This window comes from Girardinichthys multiradiatus, chromosome 7 (genome assembly GCF_021462225.1).
Source record: "Girardinichthys multiradiatus isolate DD_20200921_A chromosome 7, DD_fGirMul_XY1, whole genome shotgun sequence".
Lineage (NCBI taxonomy): Eukaryota > Metazoa > Chordata > Actinopteri > Cyprinodontiformes > Goodeidae > Girardinichthys > Girardinichthys multiradiatus.
The window spans coordinates 8,989,132-9,016,726 of record NC_061800.1 but is presented as its reverse complement, the minus strand read 5'-3'; positions in this window follow the sequence as shown (position 1 = coordinate 9,016,726).

Below are 27,595 nucleotides of genomic sequence, written 5' to 3'. Positions count from 1 at the left end.
GGGCTGAATCTAAACCTCCTACTAGTATCATAATCATAGAGTGTGCATTATAAATGGTTAAGGCTTGCAGCTGTTTTCCGTCTGTTCCGTGAGGAGCCAGAAGTATTTGTGGGGCAGTGTGCCACTCCTCTGCATAGACCGAAACTTCTGATAACTAGTCCACCCAGAAACTTCTAGAAGATGTGTGTAAAACAATTTTATAATTAAATGATGAAATGTATGCTTGTTTCTTTGATGCTGTTGCTGGGGAGACATCCACAGATTGAATGATTGTGTATGTAATTGAAAAAAGGTGCAGCACAGCAGTGGCGGGTTATAAAATGGAATGGAACGCAGCCACAGTCAGACAACACACAGACGTTTCCAGGTAGTAGTGTAAGTGTGATGTCTCCCTCTCTGAATTCAGATTGATTTTAATAAACATGTGGAAACGTACAACTGATCTCTGACTGAGTATTGTCCTTTGGGGTGCCACATAAAAGAGTCGATGAGAGGAGAGGAGTAATGAAAGAATCAATGGGCGACCAGTAAATATTTGCCACCTCGACACTATGTATGTTTTAAACTATTTAAATTGAAATCCCTCTGTTACCTATATTATGAGAACGCATTTTAGAAAAAATATTAACTTGGACTAGCAAGGCTCTCTCTTTTTCAGTTGCATATAACTGTCCAGAACGGAAAAAACCTGCCCATATTAGACAGATGCAGGACCTGCAGCACAATCTTTCACTGTCTGTTTTGCGGCTCAACTTTATTTAATCCTACACAGTTGGGTCTGAACAGCAGCTGAACATAAACAAGTAAGCAGACCAAAAATTGTTGAAGTTCAGTTTTAGGCTGGTGTATTCAAAGTTCTGAGGCACCTAGCAAACTTCATTTGCATTTTACATTTTGCTTTTAAAAAGGAAGCCTGATGGCTGCAGGAATGAAGGATCTTCAAAATCTCTCTGTCCTGTATTGAACAGGGAGGAGCCGTCCACCACTATGTTCCAATCCATCAAGATGCCATGAAGCAGATAACGTAAGATTGCTCCATCTCTCCATCACCTCCCTCTGAATTCATAAGGGACACATGTCTGAAGTCATGTTTAAATTTCATAAAGTCATAATGTTATTATAATACAAAGTTCATCAGGACTTGTGTTAGCTGTGGATGTGGCTACATGTAATAGATGTGTATTCATGCATTATAATAGATGTGTATACATGTATTATTAAAATCATTTGCTGATTTCTCACATTTCTCAGGACTTGACTTTCCTGCTATCAGCTGAAGCATGTGAATGTTTTTTGTATACATTATGACAAATTACATATTTCTGTGTAGGCATAAAGCATATATTACTATTTAGTAGTTTAATGCAATAAACTGTTTGTTTATCAGGATGCACTAAATCTCAAAACTATTACAATCAGTGCTTTAATTAGTTTTAATAGCTGTTGCTGAAAAAAACCTCAAGCTAAATTGAAATCAGAAGAAGCCTATTGATACCCAAAGGGAAATTCTTTTTATTTATTCGTGTGAAAAAAAAGGGGCATTTTATTTCAGTCGTAAAAACAAACAATCTAGAATGGAATGTGCAGGACTGAAACTGTGGTTTTCAGTCTGCAGAGACATACTATTAGATTTTGTTGCCCTTCCAAGGCAGCAGCGGCTTCCCTTAGCAGCCCTGGTACAGATTTGGACATGGTGATTTCCCACTGTCTAAAAAATGTAGCTTCATTTTGAAAATGAAAAAACATTTATGTTAATCCATTTTAACTTGAATATTGGGACACATTTGCTTCCATATTGTGGTACCAATGTCCGATCAGATTCTTTTTTACATATAGAAACAAATCAACACTCATCTTTCCATTCCCATGTTAAAGGTTTTGCCAAGGAGAATGTGTGGAACATAACTGCTATAAAAATAAAAAATTATTCTACATGTAAGTTATCACTTGTGGATCATACTGCACCATTGTGACTACCATCAGACTGTGTGGAGAATTTTACACCATCTGAGGTGGAGATTAACATTGTTATTAATTTGTACATTAAATCTCTTCCAATGAGGTTTATGGGGCACAATTCTGGCAGCAGGAAACAATGCTTGAAGGAGAACCAATCAGGTGTTACACATGTGTGTAAGGTGGCAAGAAACGTTTTTCCTTCAGGTCTTTTTATAAACAAGTGTTCATAATATTTCACATTATTACATCACAGCAGCATATTTAGACTGGTAATATTAGTGGCTGACTCCCAATAGTGGTCTGATGCACTTGTAACTGTTAATTCAGCTGATTCTGAGTTTCACAAAATGCCTGTTGTTGTGTCCGGGTTGCCATTACCTTTATTGAACACACTTCTACCACATATTTCAGATACCGGCATCATACAATAGCACATAAAAAATTATCTCATACTTATGAATTATAAGACTTGGACATATTTAGCTGACAAAAGAAGTTGCTAAACTGATCGGATAAAATTATTCTGAAGTGCTAAATGAAATGATGGACTAGATCAGCAAGGCAAGTGCAGAGCTGTACCCTGACGATGTCAAGGCAGATGTTATCAAGCTTAAAAAACACAACAACTCAGTTACCAAACTAAATACCTGCCTCCCCTCCACTGCTGACCACTGTTCCCATAGTTCAACACACGTAGCGATGTGCCACTGTCAAGCTCACTGCTTCAGACCTCTATCCTCCTGAGTTGCAATGGTATGTGGTAGAACACATTGTTAAGTCTAAGGACACTGGTGTGCATCTGCACTCTACCCACAGACTCCCATGTGTTTTCTAGAAAGGTGTCATGCAGTCATTTTCTATACTGCTTCTTCCATTGTGGGTCACAGGGAAGCTGGTGCCTATCTCCAGCAGTCTATGGGAGGCTGGGTACACCCTGGACAGGTCGCCAGTCCATCGCAGGGCAACACACAAACAACTATGCACACAGTCATTCACACATCTAAGGGCAATTTAGAGAGACCAATTAACCTAAAAGGCAGGTCTTTGGACTGTGGGAGGAAGCCGGATGTGGGTTCCATGAGGTGCATTACAAGGTCAAATGACCTACAGATTATACATCAGGTTTAGTACATTGGGTTTATTTGTGGAACAGTCTGTAACCACGTTGATTAAAATGCTGCATACCGTATCAGACAGACACCAGAATGGTGACATAGTCTACTGATAAACACTGAGGGAGTGCACATACCTTGCATAGGAAGTGCCAGATATGAAACTACATGTGACCTTCTTTCGAGACTGCTTCATTTCTTTGATCACCTAGCCAATCCAGGACAGGAGCTTCAGTGCTGATCTGTGTAACCATTCCTCTGCCTCATTTAGATTAAAAGTGTTAAAAGTATTGTACTGTTTGAGAGTAATTTCTTTAAGAGAAATTGAGAGAGAAAGAGTCAGTGGGGTCGCTTCTGAGGAAAGATCCGGAGGAGCTTTGAGGTGTCTAACCCAACAACAGGGTTTGGTAGCTCGAACAATGCTGAAACTGATGCGTTCTGTGGTTTAGAGTGACCAACGTAAACAAAGAGCACAGGTGAACAACTATTTAAACATAAATAAACACAGATATACTAAAAGGGAAACTAAACTAGAAACTACAAGAAAGACAAGAAAACTAGAATACAACAAATGTAATAATAGTCATAAGAAAACCATAACAAATAATAAAAAATAAACTACTAAAATAAATTCCAAACTAATAGACAACACAAAACCACAACAAAACTAAAGATGTTGCTTCACGACATCACCCCCCCTTAAGGGTCGGATTCCAGACGACCCTTATAGAGTCCAAACACAAAAGTCCAAAAAACACAAAACAGCCCACCCAACCAGGGTGGGCGGAGGGAGGCCTTGGGGAGAGGGCAAGAGTCCAAAAACTAGAATAAATCCAATAAGGAAAAAACACTAGAATCTATAATCCAAACAAAATCCAGGAAGCTGGTGGCGAAGGAGGCAAAGGTCCAGAAAAAACTGGCTACAAACGAGCCAACGACGAAGAAGCTGATGATCAGGAGGCCTGCGACGATGAAGCCAGTGACAAAGGAGCTTATGGTCTGGAGGCCAGCAGCGAGGGAGGTGACGGTCAGGAGGCCAGCAGCGAGGAAGCTGACAATCTGGAGGCCTGCAGCGTCGAAGCAGTGACGATTTGGAGGCTTGCAGCGTCGAAGCCAGTGTCTAAGAGGTCTGCGGCGCAGCAGCTGGTGTCTAGGAGGTCTGTGGCGTAACCAGGTAGACCCACGAAGCGAGATCCTCAGAGGTTTGTGGTGAGGCCAAGTCAACCCAAGAAGCGAGACCCTAGAAGACTTGGACATGGCGGCCGGTTCGGACCCAGGCTGGAACCTAGAAGAATTGGATCTGGCGTGCGGCGTGGACCCAGGCTAGAACCTAGAAGACTTGGACCTGGCGTCCAGTTTGGACCCAGGCATAGAGTTGTCAGGCATAGTGTCAGGCAAAAAGTCTGGCGTAGAGTCAGGCGTGGAGTCAGGTGTAGAGTCAGGCGTAGAGTCAGGCGTAGAGTTGGTCGAAAAGTCAGGCTGTGATGTGTCAGGCCCTGAGTCAGGCTGTGATGTGTCAGGCCCTGAGTCAGGGTGTGGTGTGTCTGGCCCAGGTGTCGTGTCAAGCTTGAGCTCCATGAGCACCCCCCATAGGAAAGCCAGAAGGTGCTCAGGACCCGGTTGTAGAGGCAGCCCGCCCTCGGGCTCCTCCGGAACATGGCAAGGAAGTGGAGGCAACCTGCCCACGGGCTTCTCCGGTACATGGCATGGCTCTGAAGACCCAGCGGCGGCCGGCTGTGGCTCTGAAAACACGGCGGCAGCCGGCTGTGGCTCTGTATACTTGGCTGTAAACTGTGGGTCCTGAGGCTTGGCTGCAAGCTGTGAGTCCTGAGGCTTGGCTGCAACCTGTGTGTCCTGAGGCTTGGCTGCAGGATCCTTGGGACTCTGTGCTGCCATCACGGCATTGAGAAGAGCGTCGAAGGGACCTCCAGCAGAGAGTGGAGCTGGAGCGCCTAGCCATCCCTCTGCGAGAAACTCAGCTAGTAAAATGGTGTGCAAATCGACCAGATCCTGAGAATTGCTCATCAGGTGAGGAACACACTCAAAGCAACGAGATTTCATAAGTTCTTTCTTCATTTCCTCCAACCCGGCCTGAACCCATGCCGGATTTGGAGGCCACACCGTCGACCGAAGACCAGCAGAGGGCGCTGGGTAATTGCCCACAAACTCCAGGCAAGACAGCCTCGAGGAGCCCATGGTGGATGGACCCTCCATGGATTGGTTGGAGGCGACCACCCGTACCTTCACGGTGGCGACTGCCCCCGACGACGACGTTGTCCAGGGCAGGAGGAAAACCTTGCTGGAAACCTTGCTGCAGCTGTGGATGATTGCTTCAGCTCAGTAACTTTGTCCACTTGGTCCTGGTGGCTGGTTTCCACTGACGTGTTCTGTGGTTTAGAGTGACCAACGGGCAGACAAGAGCTAGGCAGCAGCATGTTTAAAGGAGTCTTCTTCTTTATTCAAAGAATAATCCAAAACGAAGCAAAGCACTGCAAGTACAAAAACATAGATGAAAATCCAAAACTTGCACAAGTTGACTCTGCAGGCACCTGATAAGCATAGCACTAAGACGATAGTAGTGAACAGAGTAGTAACAGAGATTCAAACAGTAGGAACCAGCAAAGAACAATCAAAACCAGAGAGCTTATAAACAGAGGGGAGTCAGGTATGAACCAGTGAGAAACAGTGGCAGGTAATCAGAGGGGAATGGAAAACAGGTGTGGACCAGGTAGTAGAAAACTGAGGGAATGTGAATAGTTGCTAAGGTGACAAGGCTAGAAACAAAACATGAGGAAAACTAGATAAGAACATAACGAAAGAACCTGACTACAAAAACAAAACTATAAATAACAAATCTCAAGGAAACTAAGCAAAACTATGGATGAAAAGAATAAACCAAAAGAGACATAAGAACCTAGAATAATCATTATCTAAAGTAAACCGAGAAACTAGAGGAAATAGAAGAAACTTCAAAACCTAATAATTAACAAAGAACCCATGAAGAAACTCTGACCACAAATAAACAAAACCTAAACCACAAAAAGGGAACCAGGACGAGAAGGAACAGAGTAAATAAACTGGTAAACAAAGAGCGCAGGTGAACAACTATTTAAACATAAATAAACACAGATATGCTAAAAGGAAAACTAATCTAGACACTACAAGAAAGACAAGTGAACTAGAATACAACGAATATAATAATAGTCATAAGAAAACCATAACAAATAATAGAAAATAAACTACTAAAAGAACTTAGAGAAATTCCAAACTAATAGAAAACACAAAACCACAACAAAACCAAAGATGTCGCTTCACGACATAAACAGTGTTCTGATCTCTGAACTCCAGCTCCAACAAAAGGAAGAAAATCTACATTCTTTTGTTGAATCATTGCTGCTGTTAAGAACTAAATAGGATCGTGGGGCTGCCAAGCCACAAACAATGAAACAGCACGTTGGCGGCGGCGGAGCCAGACAGAAAGTCCCAAACATCAAAACTCCTAATTGCAGATGAGATAGAGGAGAAGGGAATGTGTGAAACACTGACCAACAACTCACTGAACAGAGGGCTGCAATACACTGTCAAATTGCTGTTCTAACTGCAAACCAGTCTCATAACCAACGGCTCTACACTTCAAGCTCAAACTTAGTTCCAAAATAATGTGAGAAACAGAAGAGGGTTGCTGTAGTGAGTTATCCCTCTGTAAGTCCTAAGCCTGGTTTCTGTTTCCTCTGCGGGGAAGATTTTCAGATCAACCCCCAATGCAACAACTACATGTTGCAATCCTGAGCTCATCAGTGCAAAGAAGAGACATTTCAGTGAAAATAAACAAAAGTGGTGAAAGCGAAGACAATTAGCACATGAACAGTTAGTAGTATCAAGTATCAAGCAAGGTACAGTTGGTCCCTTACCTGGGTTGTGTAGTGTTGTTGGTGACATTTCCAAACAACTTTATTTGCAATGAATTTGGCGTTTCAACCTTGGCTTTGGTAGTCCCTGATGTGAGTCCTGAAACTATGTCCTATTTTGTAATTGTGATGAACACACTTGAACCTCTGTACAAGCAATACCTGCAGAGCACCGACATTACAACCCAGCACGCATGGTTACAGACCTGTGTAAAACACCCTCCAGTTTTCCCATCAGCAGAGTGACACTGACAATGTTGTAATAGTGAGACTCCTTCGGGAAATCCCTATGAGTGTTTCGGCAGGCGGCACTCTTAAAGTCACTTTGTCTTTACGTTGGGTGAATGGGGGTGAATGTTTTATGTTTACGCATGGGGTTGGGAATGTGTAATTGTGACTGTGTGCCTGTTCTTTGTGTCAGGGTGGGTCTTGGGCTGCTCCCTCTCCTGGATCACTTTAGGGCCCCCATGTTTGCTTTTAGCTTTGTTAACGTGCATGTTTTGAGTTTTATAAGACATCATTTGAGCTACATAAACTGTAAACTTTGAGAATTTATGTGAAGATGTTTGTATGGTCTCATTGTAGAGTGGTCAAACAAAACCCATATGTTCCACTAAGAACTATTTTCCTCTTGGGGATTGTAGGTGACTGTAGGTCAGTGACAGCCGCCAGGTGAAGCAGCTCAGAAAAGGGCTGAAGGAGACCATGGTTTGGGACCTTTTAAATTCCCAAAGTTTCCCACGGAATTCAGAAGCTGATGTCAGTTCCCATGTAAAAAGTACTTACATGTTTCTGGATTGAAAAAAAGGATAACTTCACCCTCTTTCTTTGTTCATTATTATTATTGATTTTGAAAATAAACAACACCCTTAGCTTTTTGTGCAATATTCTAAGATGCAGAACTTCACACAACTACATCATAATGGCTTACAGTATGTTGTAGTCACTAATACAAATAATTTTGTGTCCGGTCATGGAGGAGGATGAAGATCAAGAGGAATGCTCTTTAGACAATAAATATAGAGTAGGAGGGTACTTGCAAAACTTCATTAAAAATGGTACTAAATTTGTCTCATGTGAAACTGCACTTATCTTTATATGATAGCCCCTCTGAAAATACATTGTTAGCACAGATAATTACCAAACACAGGTTTTGTTTTTGTTCATGTATGAGAAATCAACTGACCAAACATTTTTCACTTGATATTCTATATCAGCTTGCTCACAGCTGTTGGAACTCAAGTTTTGGACAGGATTAGAAGTCCTACCTAATGAACTCATTGTGGAAGTCGTCAACAGTGATTTACCCAAATCTTCAACTTGTTTGGAAACACTTTCTCTTCCTGCATACTGCCATGAATATGAAGCTTTTGTAGGTGAAATTCAGGCCTGCCTGAACTCCACTGACTCTGGCTTTGGCCTTGTTAAGCAGGAACGTTTTATTTGAATCATATAGGGATTCTCTTTAAGATCATCAATAGCATTGTTCCTTATTTCTACTGCAATACATTTGAAATAGTTAAACATTTTGAAACCACTTTTATCTGAGCTGAAATTGTAAAATGGCTATTTAGTTTTAAGATAACATACATTAAAAAGTAAGTGTTCCAGCGGAAGTTTTTAGATCTTAATCTTTTGTAAGATAGCTTTGAATTTTTAGACTCTAAAGTTGTTGCTGCGATGTACAATTGACAGTGTGTGAATAAAATATGTTTCTGTCAATAAAAGATGCACAAGTTTTACATTTGTTTAAACAATTGTAGATGGGTAAATACAGTTTGTTTAGTTGTAGAGTTCATAAGATCATTGTCATGTGAACTGCAGCATTATATTCATGCTGAAAATTTAGATTTGGTGAAGACAGGAGTACTGTTTCTCTGGCATATACCCAACCCATTATATAAAAAATCTCATGAGCTGAGATTAACCATGTTTAAAAAATGCATAGCAATTGTTATGCCACAGGGCTGAGCACAGGTTGTGTTGAGTGTGTGCAGTAGAGGGTGACACAGGAGTTGATTTTCTCTCCTGTCCCATCCTGCTCCCACAGAAAAATGTCTTGTCCCGTCCCACTTGGTTGCTGTCGTATCTGGACGCAGGCCATGACAGCACTGCAACAATCTTCTCACCTAAACAAAACATCTGCTGAGAAGAAGAGAATCCCAGCACCCTCTTACTTTCCTGGATAAGTACAGTTATCATCAAGAAATTTTCCCCTGAAGGGTTACACCAAGAAACTAGAATCCAGATTCCTTGGACCATTCAACATTGAGACCGTTATCAGCCCCACTTCTGTCCGCCTCAAATTGCCTTCTCACGTCCGTGTTCATCCAACTTTCCACGTCTCAAATTCAGCTGGTCCAAATCAGCTCGTTGTGCCCTCCAGTCAGACCCTCTCTACCTGCCCGGGAAATCGATGGTCAAGCCTGCGCTTGATGTTCATCGCATCACAAACTCTCACCATAGACGAGGCATGCAGCTGGAAAGAGGCGAGATAGTGGAAAAATTCAAATAGGTCATCCTGTTTAGTAACTGTTTTACTATGTGTCCTACATCAGCTTGTTGTTTATGAGATGTCCAATTCAGGGTACATGTACTCATGCCAGCTGAGCATGCCACACTTAGAGATGCCTGGAATGCAAGGCCTTTCTGATATGAATGTAGTGTTAACCCAATAAAAAATACTGCTCTTCTTCCAGGGCATCACATCATGTTGACCTCCTTTTAGATATCTGATCCTCAAGGATTGTTCTACCTCCCTGTCTCCTCTGTATTGTGAACCACATTCTCAGCTGTGAAGAGCTATAAAAGGTCTGTGTTTTCCTAGTTCTCCTGGGGGGCTGATTGAGACACTGGTTTGTTTGCATTGTTTGCATCCTCTGTCCGTTCACAATATTGCGAGGATTTAATAAAAGAATCAGAATCAGAAAAGCTTCATTGCCAAGTACGTTTTTGGACATACAAGGAATTTGTTTTGGCATAGTCGGTGCAATACAGTACAAATTAAACAGTATAAACATATCTACAATATAATATAAATATATGTGCACAGTTTTAAGTGACTGAGAGTAAATGTAGAGCAGTATAGGATGCCAGAGCGGTACAACAGTGCTGGTGATCATTGTGCAAGTATGTCAGTGCAAGTAAAGCAGGAGTTCAAGCTGAGCGTTAATGTAACGCATAGAGTTGCAGGTTACAGGTGTCCTGTCAGCAAAAAAAAAAAAAAAGGGAGAATGTCAGGGTGGTTTCCGGGCTTTGTTAACAAGGCTGGTGGCAGATGGGAAAAAACTGTTCTTGTCGCGTGAGGTTTTGGTCCGGATGGACCGCAGCCTCCTGCCAGAGGGGAGAGTTTCAAAGAGTCTGTGGCCGGGGTGGGAGAGATCAGCCAGAATCCTCCCAGCCCGCTTCAGGGTCCTGTAGGTGTACAGTTCCTGGAGCGACAGTAGACTGCAGCCAATCACCTTCTCTGCACTCAGACTGAATGACACGCTGTAGCCACAGAATCAAAAAGTGCCACTTTGATTCTCACCATTCTCCTTGTTAAGTTAATTTATTAAGGTGCATTTTCTTCCATTAACAGGTGTCAGATCCTTACCTCACCTGAGCAGCAATAAAGCCTCTAATTTACAACTGTAGCTTTATAAAAACATTAAATAACATTTCAAAAAAGACTACAGGTGAGGGAAATGACTGGAGGATTCTGAAATACTGGAGAATATGTAGGTTGAATATAATTCCCTGGAGTCACAGATGTCATCACATTAATTGTGTGATTAATTCTAGATATTTACAGTGCAATACATAACTCGAAAAGATACACCTTACTGACCTACAGCAGATAAGGAACTGTCAAGAGCAGTTGAAGCTCTATTGTTTTTAGAGGTAAACTATTAGCCTGGAGGATCCATCCACTCCACAATGGACAACTATCCTCACTCTTTGGAAACACAGGGTAACACACAAACAACAATGCACACACCTAAGGGAAATTTAGAGAAACTAATTAACCTAACAGGTAAATCTTTGGACTGTGGGAGGAAGCCGTAGTACCCAGAGAAAACCCACACATGCACAAGGGAGAACATACAAACTCCATACAGAAAGGTGCAGAGTTGCACCTTGCTGCAAGGCAAGGCAACAGTGCTACCAACTGCGCCACCATGTAGCCCAACATGTAAGGTGTGCTTTAACACAGCCACCACTGCAGTACACGAACCGTTTAGACCAATAAAAAAAATCTAAATGAAATAAACAATGGTGGCCTAAACAGCAAAATGGACTTAACAACATAGGGTGTTTAATTTACCTTATGCTCTTTTCTGTCTAGTCTGTGTCTAAACCCTGCTCCCATGCTTTGGATGTCTTTAACTGGTACACTGTGCTCAATCTCTCTTAAACAATTTGTCTTAAGAGCACTTATTCAGCACTTATTGAGAACGTTTTCAATACCGGCCAAAATAGAATCGGATGTTAAATTATGTTGCTCAATTTTTTTAGCAAACCTTCATATTTCCTTTCGGAGTTCTCCCATGTCCTATATGGCCTGCTTAGGTATTTTCCATCCTGACCTCATGAACCCAGTTGATTCATGATTTAACACTAGTTGAACCAAACAGAGCTCAGGGGGAGGTACACTTCGCTGTGATTTGTCATTATGGTTGGAGGAAACAGTTTGCTCAGTTGGAGGACCAGACAGGCCCCACAGCAAAAAACTTGGCACCCTCATTTGAATATAAAAAAATGAAATAAAAAGAACCTAGTTAAAAAAAAGTTTCTGAAATAAATTACATAGCTTTACAAAATAAAAGTGACACAAAATAAAACATCATTAAGAAATAACTAAATACTTTAAATCTTGAAATAAATAAAAAGGTAAATGAATGGAAAAATGAAATCAAAATTTATATTTGAAATATTTATTTTGTTTTATTTCATGGAGACATTTATTTATTAGATGGAATATTTTCTGAGTGGTCCAAAGTTATGTTCTCTGATGAAAGTAAATGTAGCATTTCCTTTGGAAATCAAGGTCCCAGAGTCTGGTGGAATAGAGGAGATGCAGAGAATCCACGTTGCTTGACTGTAAAGTTTCCACAGTCAGTGATGGTTTGGGGTGCCATGACATCTGGTGCTTTTGGTCCGCTGTGTTTTCTGAGGTCTAAGGTCAACGCAGCAATCTACCAAGACGTTTTAGAGCACTTCATGCTTCCTCCTGACCAACTTTATGGAGATGCAGATTTATTTTTCCAACAGGACTTGGCACCTGCACAGAGTGCCAAAGCTACCAGTACCAGGTTTAAGGACCATGGGATCCTTGTTCTTAATTGGCCAGCAAACTCGCCTGACCATAACCCCATAAAATATATATGGGGTATTGAGAACAAGAACATGCAATACGCCAGACCCAACAATTCAGATTCAATTGCAGTGCCACAGACTGATTGACTCAATGCCATGCCACATTGCTGCAGTAATCCGGACAAAAGGAGCCCCAACTAAATATTGAGTGCTGTACATGCTCATACTTTTCATGTTCATACTTGTCAGTTGGCCAAAATTTCTAAAAATCCTTTTTTTGCTTTGGTTTTAAGTAATTTTCTGAGATACTGAATTATGGGGTTTTCATTAGTTGTCAGATATAATCATCTAAATTAAAAGAAATAAACATTTGAAATATATCAGTTTGTGCATAATGAATGTGTCCAGCAAATAAAAATTAACATGATACTATTATGCAAGATGTGTTGAAAAACATTTATGTCTGTGTGGTGGACAAAATATTTAGTTTTTTTTCCGTTCACATGTTTAACAGCTGACGTTGTACGAGTGGCTAAAAATTGGAGTTTAAATCATTAATATAGTACATGACTCTTATGAAAAAATGCTTAGACCGCAACTGTTTTCTGTAGAGATGGAACAATTACTTATTACTTTTTCATATTTAATTGATGTAAACCTAGAAGTCCAAAACCCTGAAGTCATAAGAACTTCAGAGTCAAGAGATTGCATCTTGTGTTCATGTGTGGTGGCTGCATCATGTTGTGTATCCTGAAACATGTTAACACCTTTGATTGCAACAACACCTTGGAGCCTGATATGTTCTCATATCACACTAATACATGAAGGTGTGAACAAGCCTTCCATCTAATGAGGTTCAGGTTCAACTAATAGGCTACTAAACACCTGTTCACAAAGAAGTCTCTTTATTCTCACTTGAGTTCTGTGTGTGTGTGTGTGTGCGTGTGTGTGTGTGTGTGTGTGTGTGTGTGTGTGTGTGTGTGTCATTGGGGAGGTTAATGGCCAAAGGATTCAGAAATGTTTCAGGTTATTTCCATGTTGACTTCCCTAAATAAACATGGACCTATGGTTAAAGATGTTATTTTTTATTGCTCATTAGGAAAGCACAACAGTTTCCCATTAACAACCAGAACTGAAGTTGTGTATCCCAAAGTATAAATGAAACTAAAGTTGTAGCAGTTACATAATATTTTTAAAAACTACAATAAAATATATTTTTTATTATTAACATCTACTTTTATCAAATTTTGACTGCACTTTTTTTTTTTTTTTAAATACACAGCTATATTTGAGGGACTTTACAAATATTTGTTCTGCCTATATAGAAACGGTTTGATTAATTCAGTATTTTTAAAAGATGCAAACCAATAACTTGCCTTCCTTGTAGGATTTTTGCATTAGACATCCCCGAAATTGGCCAAAGCACTATGCAGTGCTGAAATCACTGTGAAGACAAAAGGAACTCTGAGAACAGTTGCTGATGAGGTTTAGATGAAAGCTTACCATGCCTTGTGCTCTTAATCCCCAACATATGTCTGTTTTTATAACTACCACATATTTTATGCTGTTTTCAAATTTTCTTTACAAACAAAATCTATAAAACAAAAAAGTGGGCCTTGCATTTTTATTCAGGCCCCTTAACTCTGATAGCCCTAAATACAACCAAATGATAGCCCTAAATACAACCAAATTTAACAATTGCGTGCTGAAGTCAACTAATTAGTAATAGAGCAAATAGAGTTTAAGTGTAAATGAATTCTAGTGTGTCATATTGGTTTTAACCGATTTGACCCACATGCAGAAAGCAATTCAGGAAACAAAGTTTTTCGGTGAAGAGTTTATTTACAGTGTAGTAACATGGGCAGGGAAACTGGAACCGGGAAACAAACTGTAAAATAAACAAGATGGTAAGCAGGGAATACTCGGGGTCAAAAACTAAAGAATAATAATTCAGCCTTACTGGGATGATGGAATGATCCGCCAGAGGGTGGAGGAGCAGAGAGACCAAATAGTTGTTTACCCGTGAGGTAGATGATGGTGGATAATGGTGTGCCAGAATGATAAGACGGTCCAGGGTTTTCAAAAGTTGTCGCAGTGGAAGGAGGAGGGTGGACAGGGTTCTTGAGTGGTAATCCAAGGACCGAAGAATTCAGGAGACTGCCAACCGGTGAGGTCCAATGAAGTAATGAGTGGTTAGAGTCTTTGCTCATGGAGCTGGATATCTTCTTTCCAGAAGTTGTTAATCCAAGCAGAGTTCCACACGACAAGGCAAGGTCAGGTTCTGGTAATCCTGCAAGGTAACTGTGGTGGACCAGACTTATGCAAGGACAAAAGGTGTTCAAAAATTGGAAAAACTTAAATTTAATACTATCACAAATAGTTAACAAAAGGTAAACTTCAATACAAAAATAAGTCAGATAATAAATGACATGAGTTTGGGCCCAACTCAGCTGACGTCAACTGAACAGCAACAAAACTCAAACAAAACTGACCTCCAGACCAAAAAACAAAGACTGCTTAAATAGGGGTGGAATAACCTAGACTCAAATGGGGAAGGCACAACATAAGAACAAATGAGAAAAATACATACAAACTAATTAACAAACATAAATTACACAAATTACTCTTTAACTTAACACAAATAAGTGAATACTAAAGTGACAAAATAACTAACAACTTTAACAAGTTAAGAAGTTAAGTCCCCCCCTCAGTCTTTTGGAATAATGGTATGTTCCTGGCTTCCACCTCCAGCTGGTCTGCATTTGCAGAACCTCAAAGAAAAAAAAACAAGTATAAGTAAACCATTCAGACAAATCTTAACTAAAGTGTGCACCCATTAGAAAATATCTGTCTAAATAAAATAACGTAAACTTATGTATAGTATCATCTGAAACTAATTAATGTAAAACAATGAAACAATACTAACACTTTGTGGTGGTGGTAGAAGCATCCACCACAGTAACAAAATTCAAATTACTAACAGTTCAAGGCAAGAACAAGACAAGGTAATGTGGCTTGAGCTGTACCACTAAGGGACAACACTCTGGCAGTGAGTTGCTGCAGCCTCCTTCTAATATACTCATCAGTAGGTAATCAAGGGAATGAAGAACACCTGTCACCTCTCCTCCAGGTTCCATGCCATCTAGGGGCTAAGCACAGTAAAGGCACCAAAAAAACAGACAAAGCTCAGATCCTGACATTCCACCACCCCCCACCCCCCTGACCGCCCCCTGGCAGTGCAGAAGATGTGGAAGGACGAGAAGAAACAAAGTCTGCGATCAATGATGGATCACAGATAAACGACCGGGGCACCCCACGAACGATCCTCTGGACCATACCCATCCCACTCGATGAGATACTGCCATTCGCGACCTCATCGACGGGAGTCAATGATCCGTCGGATCGTCCAGACAGGGTGCCCCGACTGGTCCAGGGTGGGCGGTGGAGGTTCGGCCGGAAGGCAAGAAGTGCTGGAAATGAAAGGTTTGACTTGTGAGACATGAAAAACAGGATGAATACGTAAACTGGAAGGCAGGCGCAGACGTAGAGCAGAGGGGCTGATGACTGAATCAATAGTGTAAGGGCCAATGAAACGAGGAGACAGTTTTTTGGACATAGCCTTCAATGGAATGTCTCGGGAGGACAACCAAACCTTTTGGCCAGGCTGGTACGTAGGCACAGGCCGCCGTCTGCGGTCAGCGTACTTCTTGTTCTGGTCTGCTGTACGAAGGAGAGCTCTGGTTGCATCTCCCCAGATCCGTTTACAATGGCGTATGTGGTGCCGAACAGATGCAACACCCATGTCTTTTTCATCAGTGGGAAACAAAGGAGGTTGATAACCCAGGGAAATCTCAAAGGGTGAGAGGCCTGTTGCGGATGAGATTTGTGAATTAATTGCATATTCTACCCAGGGAAGAAAAACACACCAGTCCAGTGGTTCAGTTTTGGTCATGCATCTGAGAATGGACTCCATCTGTTGGTTCATGTGTTCAGTCTGTCCATTAGATTGGGGATGATAACCAGAAGTCTGGCTCCAAGAGTCAAACAAAACTGTTTCCAAACACGAGAGATAAATTGAGGACCACGGTCTGACAAAATGTCCTGAGGTATGCCATGAAGGCGAAAAACATGCTGAACCAACAGCTGGGCAGTACGAAAAGCAGATGGGAGCTTTTTTAAAGGTACCAGATGGAAGGACTTAGAAAAACGGTCAACAATGGTGAGAATGACTGTATTCCCTTTTGATATGGGTAAACCTGTAAGAAAATCCAGAGCGATGTGAGACCAAGGGCGTTTGGGTGTACTGAGAGGCTGAAATAAACCATAGGGAGGCTGGTTGCTCGATTTTTGTTTGGCACATACCAAACAAGCCTGTACATACTCAGTAACGTCTTTATTAAGAGATGGCCACCAAAACCGTCTCGAAATGAGTGATATGGTTCTGCTAACCCCTGGGTGTCCTGAGAATTTGGCGGTGTGAAACCAGCGGATGAGCCTAAACCTAACAGAGGTATTTACATACTTCCTGTTGGGAGGAGCAGTCCCAGGGTCCGGTTCGTCTCATTGGGCATTGTCTATGAGGTCCTCTACCTCCTAAACAAAAGCTCCAAAAGTCTAATGGGACGGCACAATGGGTTTGGTCTCTTTCTCGGTGGAATCTGGTGAATGAAGCAGGGAAAGAGTATCTTGCTTGACGTTCTTGGACCTGGTCTGTAAGAAATGGAGAGATCAAAACGAGAGAAAAACAATGACCAACGTGATTGCCGGGGGTTCAGACTCTTGGCCGTTTGCAAGTAGGCCAGATTTTTGTGATCGATCCATACTAAAATAGGGTGCTTAGTTCCCTCCAGCCAATGTCTCCACTCTTCGAGAGCTGGCTTAATAGCTAGCAGCTCCCTGTCCCCCACGTCATAATTCCTTTCTGTGTTTGTGAGATGACGGGAAAAAAAAGCGCATGGGTGGAGTTTTTCATCTGTTGGTGACTGCTGAGATAGTACGGCCCCAACACCTGTATCTGAGGCGTCTACCTCCAAAATAAACTGTCTGGAAGAATCGGGATGAACAAGAATGGGTGTTTGAGAAAACCTCTCTTTTAATGTCTGAAAAGCCTTGTCAGCTTTGGGTGTCCAGGAAAACACAATGTTTGTGGAGGTTAATGCAGTGAGTGGTGCGGCGATTAAACTAAAGTTCTTAATGAATCGCCGATAAAAGTTTGCAAATCCAAGGAACCGTTGTAGCTGCTTGCGAGAGTCTGGAACATGCCACTCCAGCAAGGCCTTGATCTTCTCAGGATCCGAGCGGACCTGTCCATCCTCCAGGATGTAACCCAAAAATGTAATTGAAGTCTTGTGGAATTCACATTTCTCGGCCTTTACAAACAGTCTATTTTCCAAAAGTCTTTGTAGAACTAGATGGAAGTGACGGGTGTTTTCTTTAATGTCTTTAGAGTAGATCAGGATGTCATCCAGGTAGATAAAAACAAAAACATTCAAAAAATCCCTAAGAACGTCATTGATGAAAGACTGAAAAACTGCAGGTGCATTGCTTAATCCAAACAGCATAACCAGATATTCAAAATTGCCCAACGGGGTTTTGAAAGCGGTCTTCCACTCATCCCCCTGGCGGATCCTAACTAAATGGTAGGCGTTACAGAGATCTAACTTTGAAAAAATGGTTGAACCGTGAACTTGCTCAAAAGCCGAGGACAGAAGAGGAAGTGGATATTTGTTTTTGACTGTAATTTGGTTTAACCCCTTATATTTGATACAAGAGCATAGAAAGTCATCTTTTTTCCCCACAAAGAAAAACCCAGCTCCGAGTGGGGTTGAAGAGGGGAGAATTAATCCTGTCACCAGAGACTCATTAATATAGTTCTCCATAACTTTTCTTTCTGGTCGTGAGATATGGTAAAGCCTACTGGAAGGCAGAGGGGCACCGGGAAGCAAATCTATTGCACAGTCATAGGGTCTATGTGGAGGTAAAGACAAAGCTTTGGATTTACTGAAAACCAACCTGAGGTTATGGTACTCTGGTGGAACGTTAGATAGATCGAATATCTCGTTATCTGCGGATTCTGACTCAGAGGGAAATGAAGCTACTGCTGACTGTAAACAAGAGGAAAGACAGTTAGTGGACCAGGATTCAATATGGCTTTCTGCCCAGTTAATGTGAGGGTTATGTTTCTTGAGCCAAGGAAAACCCAAAACTAATGAATTCAAGGCTATGGGAAACACAAAAAAAGAAATCTCTTCCCCATGGATTAATTTCAACGGTTTGGTTCTATGTGTGATTCGGGGTAATCTTTTCCCGTCTAATGAAGAAACTGACTGAGGTATGGGGAGTGGCTCAGTCTCAATTTTAGCTTCAACAACTAACCTCTGATCAATAAGGTTCTGGTCACTACCGGAGTCAATGAGCACGGAAAGATTCTGAAAAGGGCGGTGAGAAATTAAGTGTTGGGGTAAGAGGACGGTCCATCAGCATCCCCTCACTTACTGATGGACCTGGCCTTTTGATCCCGAAGGATGAATAGGACAGTTTGCGAGAAAATGATCAGTTGAGCCACAGTAAAAACACTGATTTGATTGGCGGCATCTCAGTCTTTCTTCTGGGGAAAGCTGAGTTCGCCCGATCTGCATGGGTTCAGCTCCAGAATTCTGCGAGGCAGAAGTGGAGCGAATAGATTCAGGTGTAGAGCTAGAGAAATGAGTCCAAACAGCTCTCCGTTCTAATCAGGATCTTTTTCTTTTTCTCATTCTGTTATCTAATCTGATGGCTAACTTGATTAACCCATTCAAAGTTTTAGGCTCGTCGACTAATGCTAACTCATCCTTTAATGATTCATTTAAAGACTGGAAGAAAGCGGCTCTAAGAGCGCAGTCATTCCATCCAGAAGCTGCAGCCAGTGTGCGAAAATCAATGGAGAACTCAGCAACAGACCGGTCTCTCTGTTTAATTGACCATAGACTTCGAGCGTTAGCGGTCAAGTCTTTCTCACTAGAGAATACCTGTCGAAACTCCTCCTCAAATTCAGGAAAAGTGCAACCAAATTCTAAACAGTTAGAAAAACGGGACTCTGCCCATCTCAAGGCCTTTCCAGAAAGTAACCCTAGTACAAAAGAAATCTTAACTGAATCATGTGGAAAGGATTGTGGAGAGCGATTGAAAACTAGAGTGCATTGTAGAAGGAAGCCCTTACAATCTTCTTTCTCACCAGAACATTTTTCAGGATTCGGGGAAGTGACGATACGTGAGTGCGGAAGTTGCTGGGAAACCGGAGAGGCTGAAGTGCCCTCTACTGCCGGGGCGGAGAAATTACTCAAGGTGTGCTGTAACAAGGAGGCTAGTTGTTCAGTCTGCTGATTGGTCTGTTTCTGCTGTTCAAACAGAGAATGGAGGGAAGAATCATGTGTTAGGATTTGGTGGTGTTGTTCAGATAGAGTTCTCCTGAATGCTTCTGCTGAGTCTGGTTGGCCATAGTGTTCTGTCATATTGGTTTTAACGGATTTGACCCACATGCAGAAAGCAATTCAGGAGACAAAGTTTTTCGGTGAAGAGTTTATTTACAGTGTAGTGACGTGGGCAGGGAAACTGGAACCAGGAAACAAACTGTAAAATAAACAGGATGGTAAGCAGGGAATACTCGGGGTCAAAAACTAAAGAATAATAATTCAGCCTTACTGGGATGATGGAATGATCCGCCAGAGGGTGGAGGAGCAGAGAGACCAAATAGTTGTTTACCCGTGAGGTAGATGATGGTGGATAATGGTGTGCCAGAATGACAAGACAGTCCAGGGTTTTCAGAAGTTGGCGCAGTGGAAGGAGGAGGGTGGACAGGGTTCTTGAGTGGTAATCCAAGGAGCGAAGAATTCAGGAGGCTGCCAACCGGTGAGGTCCAATGAAGTAATGAGTGGTTAGAGTCTTTGCTCATGGAGCTGGATAGCTTCTTTCCAGAAGTTATTAATCCAAGCAGAGTTCCACAAGACAAGGCAAGGTCAGGTTCTGGTAATCCTGCAAGGTAACAAAATTCAAATTACTAACAGTTCAAGGCAAGAACAAGACAAGGTAATGTGGCTTGAGCTCTACCACTAAGGGACAACACTCTGGCAGTGAGTTGCTGGCAGCCTCCTTCTAATATACTCCTCAGTAGGTAATCAAGGGAATGAACACCTGTCACCTCTCCTCCAGGTTCCACGCCATCTAGGGGCTAAGCACAGTAAAGGCACCAAACAAACAGACAAAGCACAGATCCTGACATCGTGTAAGTCATCAGTGTCATTTTGTGTTATTTTGTACATTTGTGTTCACCCTTTTAAGTCTTTTATTTCCTGGTTAATGTTCCAATTAGTGTTGTATTCTTAAATTACTTTTCTCTTTAAACCCCCTTGTTCCTGTGTTATTTTGCTAGTCTGTTTCCACTGTATCAGTTTAATTCCTCATTCTGCTTGTCACTCCTGTTTCTGAGTTTCTTTGTCAACTTTTGGTTTTCTCTTTTGAGAAAGTTTTGTGTTGGTTTAGGCTCTGCTGAATTATTGCTTAGTTTTTTGGTTTCTTTATTTATTGGTGTTCCAAGCCCACGGAGCAGGGAATCCTATTGTTTTTCATTCATTATTCCATTATTTGTTTTTATTCTTCTATGCTAAAACGTATACTGCAGCCCATACTGCAAAACTTCTGGTCAGTTTGATTCGGTATGCAGATGTTTTCCCTACACCACTACTCAGATACAAAACTTCAGACTCCCCAAATAAATGAATACTCATGTTTATTAGATTCATCATTCGTTTCTATGTTTAGATTACATTCTGGGACTCCTGAGTTAGATGTTTTATTTTGTATTTCCTTGTAGATTTGTTCCTGCCTATTTATGTTCTTTAGGTTAGTTCCATTATTTACTTTTTTCTGTTCACTTAGATGTTGTGGTATTACCCTGGATTCCCTGCTCATTTGTGTCTTTTAGCCTTCCTCCTTCAGTTGTCATGCTTTATCTCCCACCAGCCGCTCCCAATTTCTTCTGATTACCTTTGTTCATTGGTCCATTATCCTCCCTACCCCAGTATTTATACCCTCTGGTTCTCTGCTTAATCCAACTGTTACCTCTCTGATTCCATGTCTTTGTTCCTGTCTGTTATCTTGCCAGTGTTCCTTGGTGTAAGCGTTCAGTTAAACTAATATTAAAATCTTTCTACTCACCCTGCAACTTCTGTCCTCCTGTTTGCACTTTGGTTCTGTGCCACCTCAGCATAATATGACAGATGGATCTAGCCATGAAAAATGGACCAATCTCCAGTGGATCCAGCACCAGGACGCCAGAACTTTGTATGAGGAGAACATTTTGGGGATTCCAAGCTGGCGCTGGCGCCACCGGGTTACAGACCGGGTTGGAACCGCTCCCCTCCATCTTCTTGGAAAGAGCCACCTGCCTACCACCAAGGACACCAGACCTTCCAGCATGCCTTGCTGCTAGAACCGATGCTTGACGCCATACCCTTCCTCTGTCTGGGTCAGGATGGTTCCACAGCCCAGCCCGAGCTTCCTCCTGCTCCATCACCCTCTTCTGCGTCTCCTGCTGCTGCTTCTTCCTCTCTGCTTGGCGCAGACGTCGCCGTTGCCAGGCCTCCTTTGGCGGGCCTCCTTTGTCGCCCTGTTTTTAAGGTCTTTCCCGAGCTCCAGCCTCTATGAATCTGTGGGCTCCATTCCACCAGCTGGTTACTCTTCCTGTTTCCTCCTCATTTATTTAATCCATGAGGCAGACACCCTGTCTACTTTTAAGAATAGGCTTAAAACTTTCCTTTTTGATAAAGCTTATAGTTAGAGTGGCTTAGAGTATCCTGAGCTATCTCTGTAGTTATGCTGCTATAGACTTAAGCTGCTGGAGGACATAATGACCACTTTCACTCTTTCTGCTACTTTCTTATGCTACTCTTTAATTTTGAGTTTTTAAATGTTTTTTTTTGTTTGTTTGGGGACAGCAGTTTGCACCGATTTGCTGGAGGTGTGGTAAGGCGTATTCGTCACTTCCTGTTTTCGCTGTTGCACTCGGTGGATAGTTTGGTTTGTGAAGGCTCTCTCGTTTGTTCTGATTTCTCTCTACTGTGATATCTCTTACTTGTTCTAATACATAAGCACGTTAAAACACATACTTTCTGTTGCTGCATTTAACATTTGGGGACTCTCCGTGTCTTACACGGTTTTTCTGGTAGTGGTAAGGGGTCGCTAGCTTAGTATTAGCTTTAACTCCACCTTGGCTACCTGTTCTGCTGTTTATCTCTCTGAGTCTCCTCTCTCCTGGTCTCTGTGTCAGATGTTCAGTTACTCCTCTGCCTCCTTTAGTGATAATGACACGTGTAATAAATATAGCATTTTTGTAGTTTTGGAGGCGAGGGTGTCGGAATTGGAGTCCCGGCTCCGCGCTGTTGAAAAACCAGCAGATAGCCGAGGCCCCTTAGCCAGCATGGAGCCACCGAGGGTAGTTCCCCGTAGCAGTCCTTTAGCACAGCCTGCGCAGCCGGGGCCTCAGGCCAGCTGGGTGACGGTACTTAGAAAGCATAGTCCTAGATCCCAGCCCACAGGTCACCACCAACCCATCTGCAACAGATTTTCCCTGCTCAGCTCCATAGTGAGAAACGTGGCACTAGAGACACCAGCGACCATAGTCAAATGTCTGCCAGGGGCCAGGACGGGCGACATCAAATCCTACCTGAAACTGGTGGCTAAGGATAAGCGTAAATAGAGTAAGATTGTTATTCACGCTGGCGGTAATGACACCCGGTTACGTCAATCGGAGGTCACCAAAGTTAGCGTTGCTTCGGTGTGTAAGTTTGCCAAAACAATGTCGGACGTAATTTTCTCTGGTCACCTCCCTGATCTGACCAGTGACGACATGTTTAGCCGCATGCTGTCATTCAACCGCTGGCTGTCTAGGTGGTCTCCAGAAAACAATGTGGGCTACATTGATAATTCGTTAATATTTTGGGGAAAACCTGGTCTGATACGGAGAGACGGCATCCATCCCACTTTGGATGGAGCAGCTCTTCTTTCTAGGAATCTGGCCGAATTTATTAGTTCTCCAAAACTCTGACAAACCAGGGTTCAGACCAGGAAGCATGGTCATAGTTTAACACTCCTCTCTGCAGCTTCTGTACTGCTACCCACCCATTACCCTATTAAGACAGTGTCTCGCCCACGGGCAAAATTGAATAGATTAAAAAATAATCTAAATCAGGAAAATCTAATAAACACATCTCAGACTAAAAAGAAAATAAAACAATTAAATGTGGCTTACTGAACATAAGATCTCTCTCTTCAAAGACGTTGCTAGTTAGTGACCTGATTTGTGACAATCAGATTGATTTATTTTGCCTCACAGAAACCTGGCTGCACCAAGAGGATTATGTTACTATAAATGAGTCAATTCCTACTAATTATTTAAATTTTCCCATTCCTCGAAATACTGGGCGAGGAGTAGCAACCATATTTGAGTCCGATTTATTGACTAGTCCCAGACCAATCAATAGCTACAAATCTATTGAATATTTAATCCTTAGTTTTCCTCATCCAAATTGCAAAGCACTAAAATCACTTCTGTTTGTTGTTTTGTACCATCCACCAGGCCCTTACTCTCAATTTTTAGATCAGTTTTTAGACTTTTTATCAGATTTAGTGTTAAATACAGATAAGGTTATTATAGTGGGGGATTTTAACATTCATGTTGACACACTGAAAGTGAAAGCCTAAATATAGCCTTTAATGCTATCTTAGACTCAATTGGCTTTGCTCAAAACATCAACAAACCTACCCACCTTTGTGTTCATTCTCTGGACCTTGTGCTGACATATGACATTGAGTGCAAAGACAACAATATTTTCTCAAAACCCTGTCCTGTCTGACCATTTTTTAATAACATTTGAGTTTAATTTAACTGAGTACTCCACACCTGAAATAAAATTTCATTATAATAGATATTTATCAGACAATGCTGTAACAACCTTTAAAGAATCTTTTCCACTTTTAATTTTCTCATTATCACATAAAAACACAGTGGAGGGCAATAATTTTGTTTTTTCCCCTTCACAAATTGATTCTCTCGTTCATAGTGTTACTTCACCATTGCGTGCACCACGCCTAATGCACCATTAGACAATGCAGCCCCCTTGAAAAAGAAGGTAATTATTCATTGGAGGTTGGCTCCCTGGTTTAATTCAGAGCTGCGTACTTTAAAGCACAATGTTAGAAAATTGGACAGAAAATGGCTCCCTACACACCTAGAGGATTCCTACATAATCTGGAAAAATAGCCTACTGTTGCATAAAAAGACACTTCGCCAAGCCAGAACAGCTTATTTCTCATCATTAATAGAAGAGAACAAGAATAATCCTAAGTTTCTCTTTAGGACAGTTGCTAAACTTACACAGAGTCATAGCTCTGTTGAGCCATCCATTCCCTTAGCTCTCAGCAGTAATGACTTTGGGATTATTCTTAAATAAAATTGATTCTATTAAAAATAAAATGTTTGACATACTCCCAAAGATGATTACTTCATCCTCAGCAAGTGAGACAACATTGGAAGTAACTGTCATATTAGCTGAGATTTTCCTGACCCACATGCAGAATTACTCTAGGACACTGGCAAGTTTCAAAAGTTTATGCAATCGTAGTTGATCTCGGGGGGGGGGGGGGTTCTTGGGCACAACCTGTGGGCCAGCGATTCGGAGGGTCAGAAGGTGTGCTCCCAGTGAAAGTTGGAGAGCGGGCAGGCTGGAGGATGGTTGGAGCTTGCAGAGGCAGCCGGTAGATGAGGTCCTGGGTTTCTGTCCGAAGGTGAAAGAAATTAATCCAGGGTAGTGATCCACACGACCTGAGAGCAGCAAAAAAACACGAGCTTGGTTACTTCAATGTTTGTACAAAACTTACAAAGTTTCTGCCACTAGGAAACGGGTATCTCAGAGGTTTGAGTTACCACTCAACGTGGAGCATCAGGTGAAGAATGCTTGTCCTGCAGCTCCTTAAAATCGCTGCACACCATGCCCACCAGCAAAACCTCTCCGGGAAGACAGGAAGATTACACAGAGTAGCAAAACAGATTGTGACAGTAATTGTTGAACCTGATTTGCGTTTGGACTGTTTTGATCCTGTGGAGCTTCCTGAGTTATCAGAAATATTAGCTTCATCTAAACCTTCAACTTGTATGTTAGACCCAATCCCAGCCAAATTATTTAAGGAAATGTTCCCTCTGATTACCAGCCCCATTTTAGATATGATTAATCTATCCTTAGTAAATGGATATGTACCACAAGCTTTTAAGGTAGCTGTAATTAAACATTTACTGAAGAAACCTTCACTTGATCGAGATGACTTGAAAAATGACAAACCTATATCCAATCTTCCATTCTTATCTAAAATTCTTGAGAAAATAGTTGCTAATCAAATGAGTGAGCATTTACACAATCTTATTTGTCTGACAGATTATAGTTTGTTCATGTAAATGATAAATCATCTTTAAACTCCAGGGTTAGTTGTGGAGTACCACAAGGTTCAGTACTTGGGACAATTCTCTTTACTATATATATGCTTCCAATAGGTAAAATTATCAGGCAGCATAGGATAAATTTTCACTGTTACGCTGATGATACTCAGCTTTACTTATCCATGAATCCTGATGAGCCCAACCAGTTGGATAGACTACAGGCATGTCTTGAAGACATAACACCTTGGATGACTTTAAATCTTCTGCTTCTAAATTCAGACAAGACAGAAGTTGTCATCTGTGGACCGGAGTCTTTGAAAAAGAAACTGCTTAGTCAATCACTTAACCTGGATGGCATTAAATTGACCTCCGGTAATAAAGTAAAAATCCTTGGTGTTGTTTTTGACCAGGACATGTCATTTAAATCCCACATTAAACAGGTTTCTAGGATTTCCTTCTTTCACCTCTGGAATATTGCCAAAATTTGAAATATTCTATCCAGGAGTGACGCTGAAAAACTAGTCCATGCATTTGTTACTTCAAGGCTGGAATATTGTAATTCTTTACTATCAGGATGTCCACAAAATGTAGTTAAAAGCCTACAGCTGATTCAAAATGCTGCAGCAAGAGTTTTGATGAAAATTAAAAACAGAGATCATAATTCTCATATTTTAGCTTCCCTTCATTGGCAATCCAGAATAGAATTTAAAATTCTTCTCCTCACATATAAAGCCGTTAATGATCTAGCTCCATCATACATCAGAGATCTGATTGTTCCATATGTTCCAAACAGAGCACTTCATTCTCAGACTGCAGGTTTACTGGTGGTTCCTAGAGTCTCTAGAAGTAGAATGGGAGGCAGATCCTTCAGTTACCAGGCTCCTCTCCTGTGGAACCAGCTCGCAGTTTTAGTCCATGAGGCAGACACCCTGCCTACTTTTAAGGCTAGGCTTAAAACTTTCCTTTTTGATAAAGCTTATAGTTAGAGTGGCTTAGATTATCCTGAGCTATCTCTGTAGTTATGCTGCTATAGACTTAAGCTGCTGGAGGACATAATGACCACTTTCACTCTTTCTGCTACTTTCTTATGCTACTCTTTAATTTTGAGTTTTTAAATGTTGTTTTTTTTTTGTTTGGGGACAGCAGTTTGCACCGATTTGCTGGAGGTGTGGTAAGGCGTATTCGTCACTTCCTGTTTTCGCTGTTGCACTCGGTGGATAGTTTGGTTTGTGAAGGCTCTCTCGTTTGTTCTGATTTCTCTCTACTGTGATATCTCTTACTTGTTCTAATACATAAGCACGTTAAAACACATACTTTCTGTTGCTGCATTTAACATTTGGGGACTCTCCGTGTCTTACACGGTTTTTCTGGTAGTGGTAAGGGGTCGCTAGCTTAGTATTAGCTTTAACTCCACCTTGGCTACCTGTTCTGCTGTTTATCTCTCTGAGTCTCCTCTCTCCTGGTCTCTGTGTCAGATGTTCAGTTACTCCTCTGCCTCCTTTAGTGATAATGGCACGTGTAATAAATATAGCATTTTTGTAGTTTTGGAGGCGAGGGTGTCGGAATTGGAGTCCCGGCTCCGCGCTGTTGAAAAACCAGCAGATAGCCGAGGCCCCTTAGCCAGCATGGAGCCACCGAGGGTAGTTCCCCGTAGCAGTCCTTTAGCACAGCCTGCGCAGCCGGGGCCTCAGGCCAGCTGGGTGACGGTACTTAGAAAGCATAGTCCTAGATCCCAGCCCACAGGTCACCACCAACCCATCTGCAACAGATTTTCCCTGCTCAGCTCCATAGTGAGAAACGTGGCACTAGAGACACCAGCGACCATAGTCAAATGTCTGCCAGGGGCCAGGACG